At 39.5% G+C, this 14,816-nt stretch overlaps 1 protein-coding gene across 1 annotated transcript in view; it reads right to left on the minus strand.

The window, feature by feature from the left end:
* LOC122553405 (tandem C2 domains nuclear protein) overlaps nucleotides 1-14,816 on the minus strand; it is a 70,772-nt gene that overhangs the window by 48,846 nt on the left and 7,110 nt on the right. The gene's annotated exons all lie outside the window — the stretch shown is intronic.

Here is a 14,816-nt window from a genome sequence, read left to right on the forward strand (position 1 = left end):
TTGTTTCATTATGACTTCATTTGTTTAATTTAATTCTTTGTTATTATATGATGTTCTTGGCTATATAATGCAAGCTGAGAGCATTCCGTATCTTCAGTTTCCAGAACACACAAGTAATCCAATGATGCTAATTAGTCAAGCGAAATGTTCTCTTTATCCAATCATTCATTTTCTTACAATGGCTTCAGTATGCAGCCAAAGAAATTTAATGCAAAAAAAACTCAAGATTTTGCTCTTGCGTTTAATGTTTCAGAACATGTATATCAATGTCCTATCAGTCTTCATTCTTTGCTGGTTTTTGCCGTCACTTCCCAAGATAGTAGGTGAGAGCTGAACTGTTTAGAGTTCAACCAAAGGCTGGTGTTTCAAGGATTTAGAAATTCAATAAAATTGGAAAGTTTGTGGAGTAAAATTACATTTTTATAGGTTTAGTACAGAATCGTATTTATCTAACATAAATGCATAGCAATAAGGACTTATCTCAAGGAGACCTACAAGTGCCCATCATTACGAATCCAGGCTGATACTGATTCTAATTAACAGTACTGGCTTTGGTAAGTGGTCAAAGAATATATACATTGACCTTTTTAGCTATGGACTTGCCTTGGGTGAGAAAAACTCATTAACTCATTTAACCATGAGCTTGCCTTTGTGGAAAAAAAGGCTGTTAATATTTTAATGGAAGTGGCAAAGGCACTTGCCAAAGGTAGCTGAAAACCTGTTTGAACAGAACAGCAAGGTCCAATATTTTGCTAAATATTATGCCAAGCAAACATGTCTTAAAAATCAATCTAATAATTGTTCAGTTAGCATAACAATTGTTATTGTACACAAATAAATGTTTTTTTAGTAGACAGCGAAGGTTTCCTCAGAGTGCAACAGGACTTTGATCAGATGGGCAAATGGGCCGATAAGTGGCAGATGGAGCTTAATTTGGATAAATGTGAGGTACTGCATTTTGGTAAGGCAAATCAGGGTAGTTCTTATACACCTAATGGTAAGGCCCTGGGGAGTATTGCTGAACAAAGAGAACTTGAGGTGCATGTTCATAGTTCCTTGAAAGTACAGTTGCAGGTAGACAGAGTTGTGAAGAAGGCATTTGCCACACTTGCCTTTATAAGTCAGTGCATTGAGTATAGGAGTTGGGAGATCATCTTGCAGCTGTACAGGACATTGGTATGACCACTTTTGGAATATTGCATTCAGTTCTGGTCTCCCTGTTATAGGAAAGACATTGTTAAACTTGAAAGGGTTAACAAATATGTTGCCAGTGTTGGAGAGTTTGAGGTATAGGGAGAGGCTGAATCAGCTGGGGCTATTTTCCCTGGAGCATTGATGACCTTGTAGAGGTTTATAAAATCTTGAGGGGCATGGATAGTGTTAAGAGTCAAGCTCTTTTCCTCAGGTTAGGGGTGTCCAATACTAGTGGGCATAGGTTTAAGGTGAGAGGGAAAAAATATAAAAGGGACTTAAGGGGCAACTTCTTCACACGGGGGTGGTACGTGTAAGGAATGAGCTATCAGAAGAAGTGGTGGAGGCTGGTACAATTGCAGCATTTAAAAGGCATCTGAATTGGTATATGAAAAGGTAGGGTTTAGAGGGACATGGGCCAAAAACTGGCAAATGGAACTAGATTAATTCAGGATATCTGGTCAGCATGGATGGGTTGGACCGAAGGGTCTGTTTCCCTGCTGTACATGTCTACGACTCTATGACTTCCTCATAGTGTTGGTTTTAATGGAATGAAATTTGACAGGTTCAACAAAAGGCAGCAAGATCATTTGACTAGATCAGTACTGAAGCAGTGAACATAATACTCCACCCCTAGATCTGTTCCCATAAATTAGAGGAAAGAAGGAAATGATGATGTGTACAACATCACTTTCATTTTTAGATTAAGGTGCTCATCTAATCATGCTTCAAATCTCCAAATCTCTCCCTGATACCACTCCCTCAAACCTCTCCTATATACAAATTGGATTTATACTGTGTCTTTAACATAATTAATGTCTGGAAACACAATGAAAAAAATCAACCTGTATGCAATCAACAAAGTACTTAATTATGTGTGACGCACTTTGATGTCTAAGAAACAAGAATACCAATCCCCTGCTAATTGACAGATAACCAGTGGTAGATAAATAGAATGATTCTTCCATTCACAAGGTGATTGGAAGAGCTGTATTGTGGCAAAGCGGACTCTGAGCAATTTATGGGCAACCTGTATAATGACATACAGTTATCAAATGATGCAAGAACAAACAAAAACAAGTTAATGTTTCTCCTCCGTATATATATATATATATATATATATATATTAACATTAGCACAGTTTTGAAATGATTATAGATATAAAATTGTGTATGACTTCAATTAAATTCACAGTTGAGATATCATCCACTGCTGTTGCTTGCTAATTATATGTATATGTTGTTGGTAAATATTTAACTGAAATAGTCATAAACATACACCATAAAATGAGGAAACATAGTGAATACAGCTTCTGCATTTCATGTAAACATAATTGTTTCTTTACTCTTTTTTTTAACCAAAGGTCAGAAAGTCATTTTAACTTTTGACAAGAGGCAACTCTACCAAGAAATCACATGATTGAAGTTAAATGACTCAATCAACTACCAAAGGATTGCTGAATGCTTACAACATAGACAGGCCGGAGGCTGGGAGAACACAACAAGCCAGGCAGCATCAGAAGGTGGAGAAGACAACGGTTTGGGTGAACACCATAACGTTGACTTCACCTCCTGACGCTGCCTGGCTTGCTGTGTTCTTCCAGCCTCCTGCCTGTCTACTTTGGATTCCAGCATCTGCAGTAATTTTGTCTCTAACCAAGAATGCTCACAAAAGTGGCAAAGCTACAAAGCATGGATGCAGAGAGGTGGGAGAACAATAAGAAAGACATTGGTTTACATTTTCACTGGGTGGTGGATTGTCCCATTATGGCTTTTAGATGGAGTAGATTTCAATGGAATGAAATTTGACAGATTCATGTTTCTGGTAGATAGATTGCCCTGCACTACTTGTAGGTTGCTTTCAGAAGAAGAGAAATCATCCTAGCAGAAGGGCAGGTTTTTTTTAATTTTAAGAAGACTTCAGACTATGAGGCTTTAGTTTGTAACAAATTTCAGGTTGCGACATTTTATAGAACTCTCTAGGCTGTCAGAATTGAAAACAAATCTTCAGGACTTCAGAGCTTGGAGTAAAGAAATCTTAAGCTGCTTCAGCAGCTATCTTCAGCAGTCCAAGGAGAAAGACTGAAAAGAATTATTTAAGGTAGAAATCAAAGTAGGATTAATACTTCACTGGGATTGATTGTCTGTAAAATGCATTGCTGGGAAAGAGGCTGAATCTTTCCATTTGCTGTTTATGTCAAGATCTTTCCATATTGTCATTTTATCATATGAACAGTTGCGAGAAGTAGCAGCATTTTATGAATTATCAGAATTACTAATTAAAATGAGAATCTTGTCATTTCCATTTTAAGCTTTCACAATGTTTGTGATTTTTGTTAGGGTTTTAATTTTGAGAAATACTCTTTGTTAAATAAAAATGAGTTTTTCCTGCAATGGCAGAAATTCTTGCCTTAACTTTTGCACAGATGGAGAGGCTCTTACCAAACATAGTATAGGAGGCTGAAATACAGAGGTCTTGCTCCCTAAACTGGTCTCTACCATTTCTGAAATGGCTGGTTTGGGGAGGAGCAGGTTGAACAGTACCAGGCTGTAATTTGCACTTAGCTCATAGAGGCAACTAGATATTTAAAGTACATATGCTTTCCATAAGTTTTAATGGTAGGTTGGTCAAGATATGACATGTGCACTTCAGATGTAACGAGAGAAGTTCTAAAGTTACTGGTTTCTTTGAAGAGGTATAGTAATCCTTTTGGAGATGGTCTCTAAACATGTTTGGAAGAGATCAGTTGCTCTTTGACAGAGGTAAGATGATCTTTTTGGATTGATCGAAGTAGACATGAATATAATTAAGATGTGGATAAACTCATTGGAAATGTCCAGCTCATTGGATCTGTTAGACGTCTTTCAGCGGAGCCATTAGAGCATTTACATATCTTGTCCTGCTATTTAACTCTGTCTTCTGACACACGTTTGAAGGCTATCATCAAAGTGTAAGCATCAACCTATCAACATCTCAGTCAGCTGCCTGTCAGTTCAGATTTAATGACAGTTCCAAATGATTATGAAGTTTTTGAAATGGGTCTATGAACACAAGTGCTAGTTTTAATAAAGGATTAAACATTTGAAGGAAGTTAAACGCACTGAATGATTTTTCATTGAGAGCACTGTTTTGGAATAGTGAAGTTATCAATAGTTGCTTATGAAATGTATCTACCACAGTAATTTGATTTGATTTATTGTTGTCACATATACCTAAGAACAGTGAAAAGTTTTGTTTTGTGAACAGTACAAGCAGATCATAACATACAAGGACATACAGATCATAGGGTATTTAGACAGAGAGAGGCATACAAAGTTATGGCCACACAGAAGGTACATAAAAGATAAACATCAGATTTGAAATTAGAGAGGTCCATTCAGTATGATTCCTGAAGAAGAGCTTATGCCTGAAACGTCGATTCTCCTGCTCCTTTGATGCTGCGCTTTTCCAGCAACACATTTTTCAGTTCTGATCTCCAGCATCTGCAGTCCTCACTTTCTCCTAGGTCCACTCAGTAGTCAAATAACAGCAGGGAAGCTGTTTGTGAGCCCATTGGCATGTGTGTTTAAGCTTCTGTATCTTCTGCCTGATAGAAGAGGTTGGAAGAGAGTATTACTGGGGTGGGAGGGTCTTTGATGATGTTGGCAGCAACGGCAATGAGAAGTGTGGGTGGAAGGTTGGCTTGAGTGGTGGTCTGGGCTGTGTACACAACTTTCTGTAGTTTCTGACGGTCCTAGGCAGAGCTATTGCCATACCAGCTCGTTATGTATCCAAATAGGCTGGATCTGTTAATCTGAGTCATGATATTACTTCCATTTCCCCAGTCTGTATTCACTTGTATGGAATTTGTATGGTTTGTGTAAATTGGCTGCTGTGTTCCCTACATCACAACAGTGACTATACTTCCTAAACAGTTCATTAGCTATAGAGGGCTTAGAACATCCGGAGGTCATGAAATATATTGTATAAATTCAGGAGTTTTTCTGCAAGACTAAATGTTTTGTTCTGTAATTGCTCAATCTACTTTTATAGGGAGTGGAGCTAAATCTACCACCCATCATTCACTTCTACATCCGTTAATTTTCTTTAATTACCTCTGATCCTTGCCACTGCTGCCCTAAAAGGAAATAAACTCACCAACTGAAAGTGTAATTAGAATAAAGATATATTGGTTTTTGAGGCTGAGGCTTCATTTCGATTATATTTCCATTTAGGAGTCTTGTGAGTAAGCAAAAAGAATCTGTAATCGCAACAAATCAGAAATATAAAGAAGATGCTGAAATAAACAATGAGGCAGAAGGATTAAAGCTAAGGCAGATTAAAGCTTCTGATGTAAATGTTTCAGGATAAACATCTCAAGTAGGGAATATCATTCTTTCCTTTCACTGATCTGTGTAGTTTTGTATGCAAATTCCCAAAATCAAAACCTGCTTCCTGTCTAATTTCCTGTACGATGAATGGGAGAGATCCGCGAATAGAACCAGGCAGTGACTCAAAGAAATGTCAGCAACATCTCTGACCTACACAAGGTTTTTGACAAGAGACACAGTCATTGCTAATGTGTGATACAGTCTAGAAGTTGTTGATTGAACACTTCCAGTTTAATTGTGCACAGGTCACACGCTGACCTGCAGGCAGGAAACATGGATGTTTTCACACAGTTGATTAATTACTTGGGATTTACAATTTAAAAACAAGCCTTTGTTTCAACACCTCCATGCTGCTATTTATGTTTCACATGAGTCTCCTCCACTGTTGCTTCCTCTCACCTTATGTATATATTGCTATTCCTTTCATGTTTTATCTATCTTTTCCCTTACTCTCCAAAGTCTTTGAGAAAGTTGCCACCCCTCAAACCACATCCATCTTTTCAAGAACTTCATATTTGAATCCCTCCAGTCAGGTTTCTTCCACCATTATGATACTTTGCAAAGTCATTAGCACATTCTTAATAATGGTGATGAAGGTAACCTATCTTCTTAAAGTAAAATCATTCACTGTCAACCAACTGAGTGAGATTGCTTTCATTTGGCTCCATTCTTATTCATCCAATTATAGCCATTTACAAAGGTTTCACTTGCTGCTCCCACAGGGTTACTTCTGGTGTCCTGCAATGGCTGTCCTTAGACCCATAGTATTTTCTAATCACCATGATGCCTCTCAAGGACATCAACCAATGGTGTTTAATTTTGGTTTTCACACGTACGTTGATCAGACTCAGCTTGATCTCACCTCCAGGACTCTCAACTCATAGAATCCCTACAAAGTGCAGAAAGGGCCCATTTGGCCTATTGAGTTCGCATTGACCTTCCGAAGACCATCCTAGCCAGATTGATGCCATTCCCACATTTACCACCTATCCTGCACATTACAGGGCAATTTAGCATAGATAATCCACTTAATCTGCACATCTTTGGCTGCAGAAGGAAACCCAAGCAGATGCAGGGAGAATGAGCAAACACTATGAAGACAGTCACCTAAGGCTGGAATTGAACCCAGGTCCCTGGCACTGCGAAGCAGCAATGCTAACCAGTGAGCTATCATGTCACCCCAACTCCTCCACTAAACTGAGAGACAATTTACCTGACATTGAGTACTGGATGAATAGAAGTTTCCTCCAATTAAATAGTGGGAAGACTAAAGCTATGTCTTTGGCCCCGATTCCCAATCTCTGGTCCCTAACTACAAACTCTAGCCTTCTCCCAGTCACAATCTGAGGCTAAACCAAATGATTCGCAATCTCGGTGTCGTACCTGACTCTGAGATGGGTTTCAGACCACATCGCTGCTCAATCAGTAAGACAATTTATTTTGTTCCCATATCATCATTCCACTGCTGCTGTTCAATCCATTACCCATGTCTTTGTTACCTCTCGATTTGACAAATCCTATGCAGCCCTGGCTGACCTCTCATATTCCACCTTTCTCTTAACTTGAGATGATCAGGCCTCTACTGACTATTTTCTAAGTCACAACAAATTTTATTCATGAATAAGCCATGTGCTCACTTACCAACACTGGCTCCCTGCCAAGCAACACCTAAATTTCAGAATTCCCATCCTTCTCTTTAAATTCCCCCCCGGCCTCATCCCTCCTTATCTCTGTAAGCTCCTCAAGCCCCACAGCTCTCTGAAACATCTGCACTCGTTCCATTCTGGCCGCTTGGTGTAGCAAACAAAATTAGGAATACCCATCAGTGCTGTGCCTTCAGCTGCCTGGGCCCTAACCACAAGAATTTCCTGAGCAAAGCTCTCTCCTCTCCACCTCATTTTCTTCTTTTGAGGTTCTCCTTTAAACCTACTTGATTGTTCAAGCAAAAAGAAAATAAATATATCCTCATATTATCTTATGTGCTTTAGTGTATAATTTTACTTCACACTGAACCCAAAGAATTCTTTGGGATATGGGGGTTCTGAGTTTAGATTAGATTCCTTACAGTGTGAAAGTCCACACCGACCCTCCGAAGAGTAACCCACCCAGACCCATTTCCCTCAGACTAATGCACCTAACACTATGACTGTGTGTGATGTATGTCTGGTTATGTGGAGTTTGCACATTCTCTCTGTGGCTGTGTGGGTTTCCTCACACAGTCCAAAGATGTGCAGGTTAGGTGAATTGGCCATGCTAAATTGCCCATTGTGTTCACGGATGTGTAGGTTAGGTGCATTAGTCAGGGGTAAATGTAGGGCAGGGGAGCCATATTAATCTAAGTTGTTAGCATTTAAACATCTGTGCTATTCATCTCATTTGTGCCATGTTCCACATTCTAACCACTCTCTAATTAAAGAAGCTTATCTTGAATTTCTTCCTGACTATCTTAGACTTATGACTTCCAGTTTTGGATTCTCACATAACTAGAAACATCTTTTCCATACTTTCATAAATTTTCAGTCAGCTATCAACTTTCTCATATCAGAAGACCAAACACAGCCTTTTCCGTCTTTATTTATCGTTATAAGCTCTCCACTCTGAAAGCCTTCCTCCAGTTTTGTTTTGCACCTTTTCCAGTGTCCCTATATAAAAGAGGGGCAAGATTCAAGTCATTATTAATGATACATTATTGAAATGTATCAATAATGTATTGATCAAAGACAAAGACAGAGACATGTAATGTAGACACAATCCTAATTAGTAACTATTCAAAATGCATTTGAGGTACAGACGCCGTGTGAACACTTTTTATAGACAATAACCCTATTTTAAAAGTTAAATATTCAACTGTATTGGCATAGTGGCTCAGAGGTGCCTCATAGTGCCAAGGACCCAGGTTCGATTCCAGCCTCAGGCGACTGGCTGTATGGAGTTTGCACATTATCCCTGTGGCTGTGTGGGTTTCCTCCCACAGTCCAAAGATGTGCAGGTTAGGTGAATTGGCCACGCTAAATTGCCCGTTGTGTTCAAGGATGTGTAGGTTAGGTGCATTAGTCAGGGGTAAATGTAGGGGAATGCATCTACATGGGATAATGTTTGGAGGGTCGGTGTGGACTTGTTGGGTGAAATGGCCTGTTTCCACACTGTAGGGATTTTATGATATTAAGTTCCATCCAAGTAGTATCATACATAATGACAAAGCCAATCTGATCTGCACAGCTACTGTGCCTCTAAGCTTCATGGAAATATTGTTGGAAATACATTTGCAGTGTCATACTGTGTGTATGACAGATGCCCTGTGAATTCCAGCTGATGTTGCTGTCACTAAAAGATAAATCCAGCCTTCAAGTATAAGGTCTTGATGTAGCCTAACGATGATCGCTGTTAACATAAAGATTGTGAATTCAAATCCCACTTTGGTAAAGAATGAAACTGAATTCAACAAAACTAATCATTAGAAAAGGAAAATGGAAGCTGCTAGATGGCTGTAAAACCCTCCTTAATTCATTAATGTCCTTCTGTGAAGGGAACCTTCTGTTTTCACCTAGTCGGGCCTACATGTCACTCCTTACGTAGTTCAACCCTAACAGGGAAATGAAGAGTAAATAATGGATACAGCTTTGTCAAAAATGCTTATAACGTCTATAAGATGCAACGGTTTAGGAGTTCCTTCTATGAACACCAATGGACTAACTAAACTTTGCTAAACATATATTGGTCATCTTCCTCTCTTGCCAACTATATATGGCAGTTTGAAGTATTTGTCCATCAGTAAAGCTCAGGATAGCAAAGAGAAATATGCTGCTGTCAGACAACACTGATTGAAAGGGTTTACTGGTGCGAAACGTGAGAACAGTTTGTATGAATTAAGTGTCTCCAGTTCTTCAGCAAATCAGCAAATGCAGTTGTACAGCACATTGGTAACTACAACATGTGCCAAATTGCATGATTATTCACAATACATGTTAAATGTTTTTGCTGGAGCTTCATTCTATTTACAGTTTGAAAGAACCACCAATTTGAGGTTTTTAATGAAGGTTAGGCTAACAGAACTAATGACAGATTGGTTAGACAAAAGAAAGTAGATGGTTAATGAATCATAAAGTTGTAGTTGGATGGAGATGACTAGTAGATTCATTTATGCATTCCTTATGCTATTCACGTTATTCAAAAATAGCTTAAGGTTGAGTATTCATTAACTGCTTTAATGTTCGAAGAAAGTACCAAAGGGCTACGAAGGGATAATGAGATAAAACTGACAAAAAAGTGAAAGATGATGACATAATGAGGGCTGACCAAAAGTTTAAACAAAGAGTTGATTGTTGAAGTTTGTTTTGTAAAGGAGAAGCAATGGAATAATCAGAAAATTTGCACCCAGGCAGCCTGGAACCATTACTTAGGCAGCACCAAACACACTTTTGAATTATTTATTATTTGGTTTGAATAAAGAATCCAGGACAACCCAAAACCAGTGATTTTTTTAAACTTTGAGAATGAATTGAGATTGCGCAGGGTCGTGTTTATTTTTTGTGTTATCTTCTGTCGGAGAAATTTGCCCAATAGGTTAGATGACAGTCTGTACAGGTAGATCAGATTTCTCTTCCCAGAACTGAGCATGAGACCAGTTTTATAATAATGCTGCATAATAACACTGATTAAGAAATGGGAAACTACAATGCATCTGGAAATGGAGTAATCTAGTTGTAAGGATGCTAATTAGAAAACAAAAATCGGATGAATGTCCTGTTCCTTCACACAATGCAACATCCTGACAGTATCAATGTTCCATTCCTCTTTATAGATAGGTGTTAATGGTTCCTCTGAAGTGGTGAGGTGCTTCCATTGTCCTGTTCCTGGAGCATGCCCTTGCTGGTGCCTCTCTGTCTGACCTGCTCTTTGTGTGGCTTTGGTATTGCTGGGTTGTGAAACTGCCCTTGGGGTTTTGAGATATTTGTTGTGCTCTGTCATTGTTAGTGGGAGCTTGAAGTGTATTGCTTTGTCTGCGTGGGTCTGATTCGGCTTGTGAGCTGCTTGGGAATTCTGGGTGTTTTGGTACAGTTTGGCCAATTTTGCTTTTGTGGGCCTATCGTGGGTTAGCAAATCTTTTCCCATATCTTCAGAGAGATTAAGCAGGGGAATTCTACAGAACCATAAATGAGTGGGCAGAATCCATTAAGAGGAGGTGGGGAGCAATGTTGTTGAGAATGAGCTCATGTAACTTTTTTTTAATCCTCTAGTCCTGCTTAATCTTTTTCACCAGTGTAGAAGTACAATGCTTTAAAAAAAATCAATTATCGGAAGTAAATTTTCAGATGAATCTGAAGTATCTAAATATTTGGAACAGATTATCCTCTTGCTTCATTTTTAAATATTCTTGCAACACTGACAAAGCTGCATCAGAGTCACTTCTAATTGCCTGATTGAAAATGAACAGGTGAACCACAATGTGAGGCATATACATCAGACAAGATAAGGGATCATAGAGTGCAGTGGCAGTGTTCCTAGCTCTGAGTTAGAAGATCTGGATTCAAATCACCCCTGCTATAGAGGTGTGTCATAAGGAGAGATATATTTAGTCTCGACAAGTTAAAGACGACAGCTTTTCTTTACAAATGATAGTAACAAACTCAGAGTACTGCAAACGCTGGAGACGTTTAGCAGGCCTCACTGCAACTAGGCAGACAGAAACAAAGTTAACACTGAGTCAAAATTAACTTTAAACATTAAACTCAGTTTGTCATTCCACAGATGCTGTTGGATTTGCTGAGCATCTCAGGCACTATATGTTCTTATCACACGAGCAATCTAGTTGAGTATTTATAATAATCCAGAACCTTCCAAAGTCCATTTCCAAAACCAAACTTCTTGAAGTCAAATTCACAGTTTATCAAAACTGGATTTGAACTCACAACCTTCAGATTTCTAACATTACAAGATGGCCCAGGGCTTATATTTTAATCTCCATTTTTAAAACGAAACCCTTCTTTCTGTGTACCTGTAAGAGGATCTGGAGTGTAGTGTTGGTTCTGATATAATGCGACAGTTCTGTTTTCGTGCAATTTCGTGCTACGAGAAACTCGCGCAATAGCAGTATCATTTTAATTGATGGGGCTGGAATCACATTATAGCCAATAGTCAAGTTTGCATTCTACAAACAATGATCTAAATTCTTAAATCACGTTAAAGTCGATTCGTGTTGAATTAACACACATTATAGCAGAACTGACTATATTATCTAACTCCTAACATATAGACACATGGAGATAAACAGACTCTTCTTCAACCTCTTCTCTTGTTCTTCTTCCTATTGCCACCTTCCTTATTTGCCGAAAACCTCCAACTTTTTCCCATTCTGAAGAAGAAATATTACAGAGCTGAGAAGATAACTCAGTTTCTCGCTCACACAGATGTGCCCAGACCTACAATATTTTGCAGTGTTTACTGTTTTTTGGTCCAGATTCTCAGCATCACCTTATCTTGTTTTTTGTACTGTCTACTTCCCCGGTTTAACAACTACACCAGTTAAGACTGCTGCTAATACCATATACTTGATATAACCACAAGTTGTAAAGAAAGGTTAGATAGGCTATGACATTTTTTCACTGACGTGTAGGAAGTTGAGAAGCCACCTTATAGATGTTGTAAAATAATGAGGGGTATATATAGAGTTAATGGTAGTTGTCTTTTCCCTTGTTTGGGGGATTTCAAGACTAGAGAGCACATTTTTAAGGTGAGAGGGGAGACACTTAAAAAAGACATGAGAGGCATTTTTTTTTCTACACACAGGTGGTCCACGTGTAGAATGAACTTCCAGATGGATGATGATACAATTAAAATGTTTAAAAAACAGTTGGATAAGTACATGAAAAGGAAAGGTTTGGAGAGATATGGGCCAGGAGCAAGCAGGTAGGACTAGTTTAGCTTGGGATTATGGTTGGCATGGACTGTAAGACTGAAGTGTCTGTTTGACTCTGTGGCTCTGTACTTGATATAACCACTACATATTATGTATTAGATATAACTATATATAGTAAACTCAAATCCAGTTAAATCATTGTACTCAAATATACTGAGTCTGGATGGTTTAAACACTGCTTCTCAATTCCTTGCACTACAGTCCCTTCTTTAATCCATGTTCCAGTCAAATGCTAAAAATGGAAAACAGCTTGTCAGTCACCCGCCAAATTCATTGGCTCAACTACAGGTACATTTCAATGTACTGTTGGTACAGTAGGAAAGTAGTTTCAAAAAGAGGAGGTCCAAACATTGCTGAATATCTCCAGAGCCTGCTCCAGAATGTTTCTGGAGGAGAACTTTGCAAGCAAATACACAGAATGCTGGAGAAACGCCACCAGAAACAAAAGTGAGGACCCCCAACAAAACATGGTAAAGCTAAAAGTTCATGTTAAAAAAACTAGCTCTATTGTGCATGTAGTTTTTGTTGGCCCACGTTAAGGCACCAATCATCACTCACTGTTAAAGCTTTAATACAAGGATACTGTAAATCAATAATCATCGCTCAAATGGTTTCCATTCACTTTACGATACTTTTGATTTCATAGTTCACACAATAGATTACTGGTGCTGTAATCTTATCAGTAAATTTAACTGACGTCAAAACATGCAAGTAAAGCAACAATTCACAATGGCAATCTGAATCCAAGACTAACTCTTGGTTTAGAGATTTATTTTAGTTTTGATTCCACTGTGGAATGAATAATAATGCTTTATTTCCAGTAAGCCTCCACCTACAGGTGGGAGGGCAGTCAGGAATGAGCAGGTATTTCTTCTCCTTCATTGACAGTGCATAAATGTCACAAGCGTAGTCATTTTTCCCCATTCCTAATTGTCCTTGAGAAATTAGTGCTCAATCACCTTCTCGAGCCTAGTGTGTATCGACTGCGTGGTTCACTGAGCCATTTGAAAAGGGGTTATGATCTACCATGCTTTTGTGGGTTTCCAGGCACCTATAGATCAAACCATTTCCTTTCCTAACAGGCATTAGTGAATTAGTTGAATTTCTATGACAATCTTGAGTTACAATTACTAATGCCAATTTTATAATGCTAGATTTATTTAATGAACTGAATTTCGCAAGTGCAATGGCAGAATTTGAATTTACAAGTTTTCGTCTGCATTACTAATCCAGCAGCACAATGAGCACTGGGAGAAAGTGAGGACTGCAGATGCTGGAGATCAGAGTCGAGAGTATGATTCTGGAAAAGCACAGCTGGTCAAGCAGCATCGGAGGAGCAGGATAATCAACGTTTCGAGCATAAGCTCCTCATCAGGAATGAGGCTTGTGGGGCCAAGGGGGCTAAGAGATAAATGGGAGGGGGTGGGGTTTGAGGGCGGAGTTTCTGTCCTTGTTGTGGTTGGAGGGGTGGGGTTTGAGGGTGGAGTTGTGGGAAGTGGAGGGCATCATCAACCATGTGGAAGGGGAAACTGTGGCATTTATAGAAGGAGCCAATCTTCTAGGTTCTGTGGTGGAACTGGTTCTCCTGGGAGAAGATGCAGCGGGGGCAAAGGAATTGGAAATAAGGGATAGCATTATTCCCAATTCCTCTGCCTCCACCGCATCTGCTCCCAGGAAGACCAATTCCATCACTGAACACAACCATATATCCTCCTTCCCTCCTGGAACCTTCCCCTGCCACCACAAGAATTGCAAAATCTGCGCCCACACCTCCCCCCTTTACTCTGTCCAAGCCCCCAAAGGAGCCTTCCACTTCCATCAGAGATTTACCTGTACTTCCTTACACATCATTTACTGTGTCCATTGCTCCCGATGTGGTCTCCTCTACATTAGGAAGACAGGACACCTACTTGCGGAACGCTTCAGAGAACATCTCTGGGACACACACACAAAAAAACCCCACTGCCCTGTGGCTGAATACTTTAACTCCCCCTCCCAGTCCCATAAAGACATGCAGGTCCTAAGCTGCCTCCATTGCTAATTCCTTACCACCCCACACCTGGAGGAAGAATCCCTCATCTTCCATCTTGAGACTCTCCAACTACATGGGATCAATGTGGATTTCACCAGTTTCCTCATTTCCCCTCCCCCCACATTATCCCAGATCCAACCTTCCAACTCAGCATCACCCTCATAACCTGTCCTACCTGCCCATCTTCCTTCCCACCTATCCGATCCAACCTTCTCTCCGACCTATCACCTTCACTCCCACCTCCATTGTACTCATAGGACTATCTTGGCATATATACTGGGAGCAGCAGGGTGAACAGAATCTTCCA

Source organism: Chiloscyllium plagiosum, chromosome 10, assembly GCF_004010195.1.
Source record: "Chiloscyllium plagiosum isolate BGI_BamShark_2017 chromosome 10, ASM401019v2, whole genome shotgun sequence".
Taxonomy (NCBI): domain Eukaryota; kingdom Metazoa; phylum Chordata; class Chondrichthyes; order Orectolobiformes; family Hemiscylliidae; genus Chiloscyllium; species Chiloscyllium plagiosum.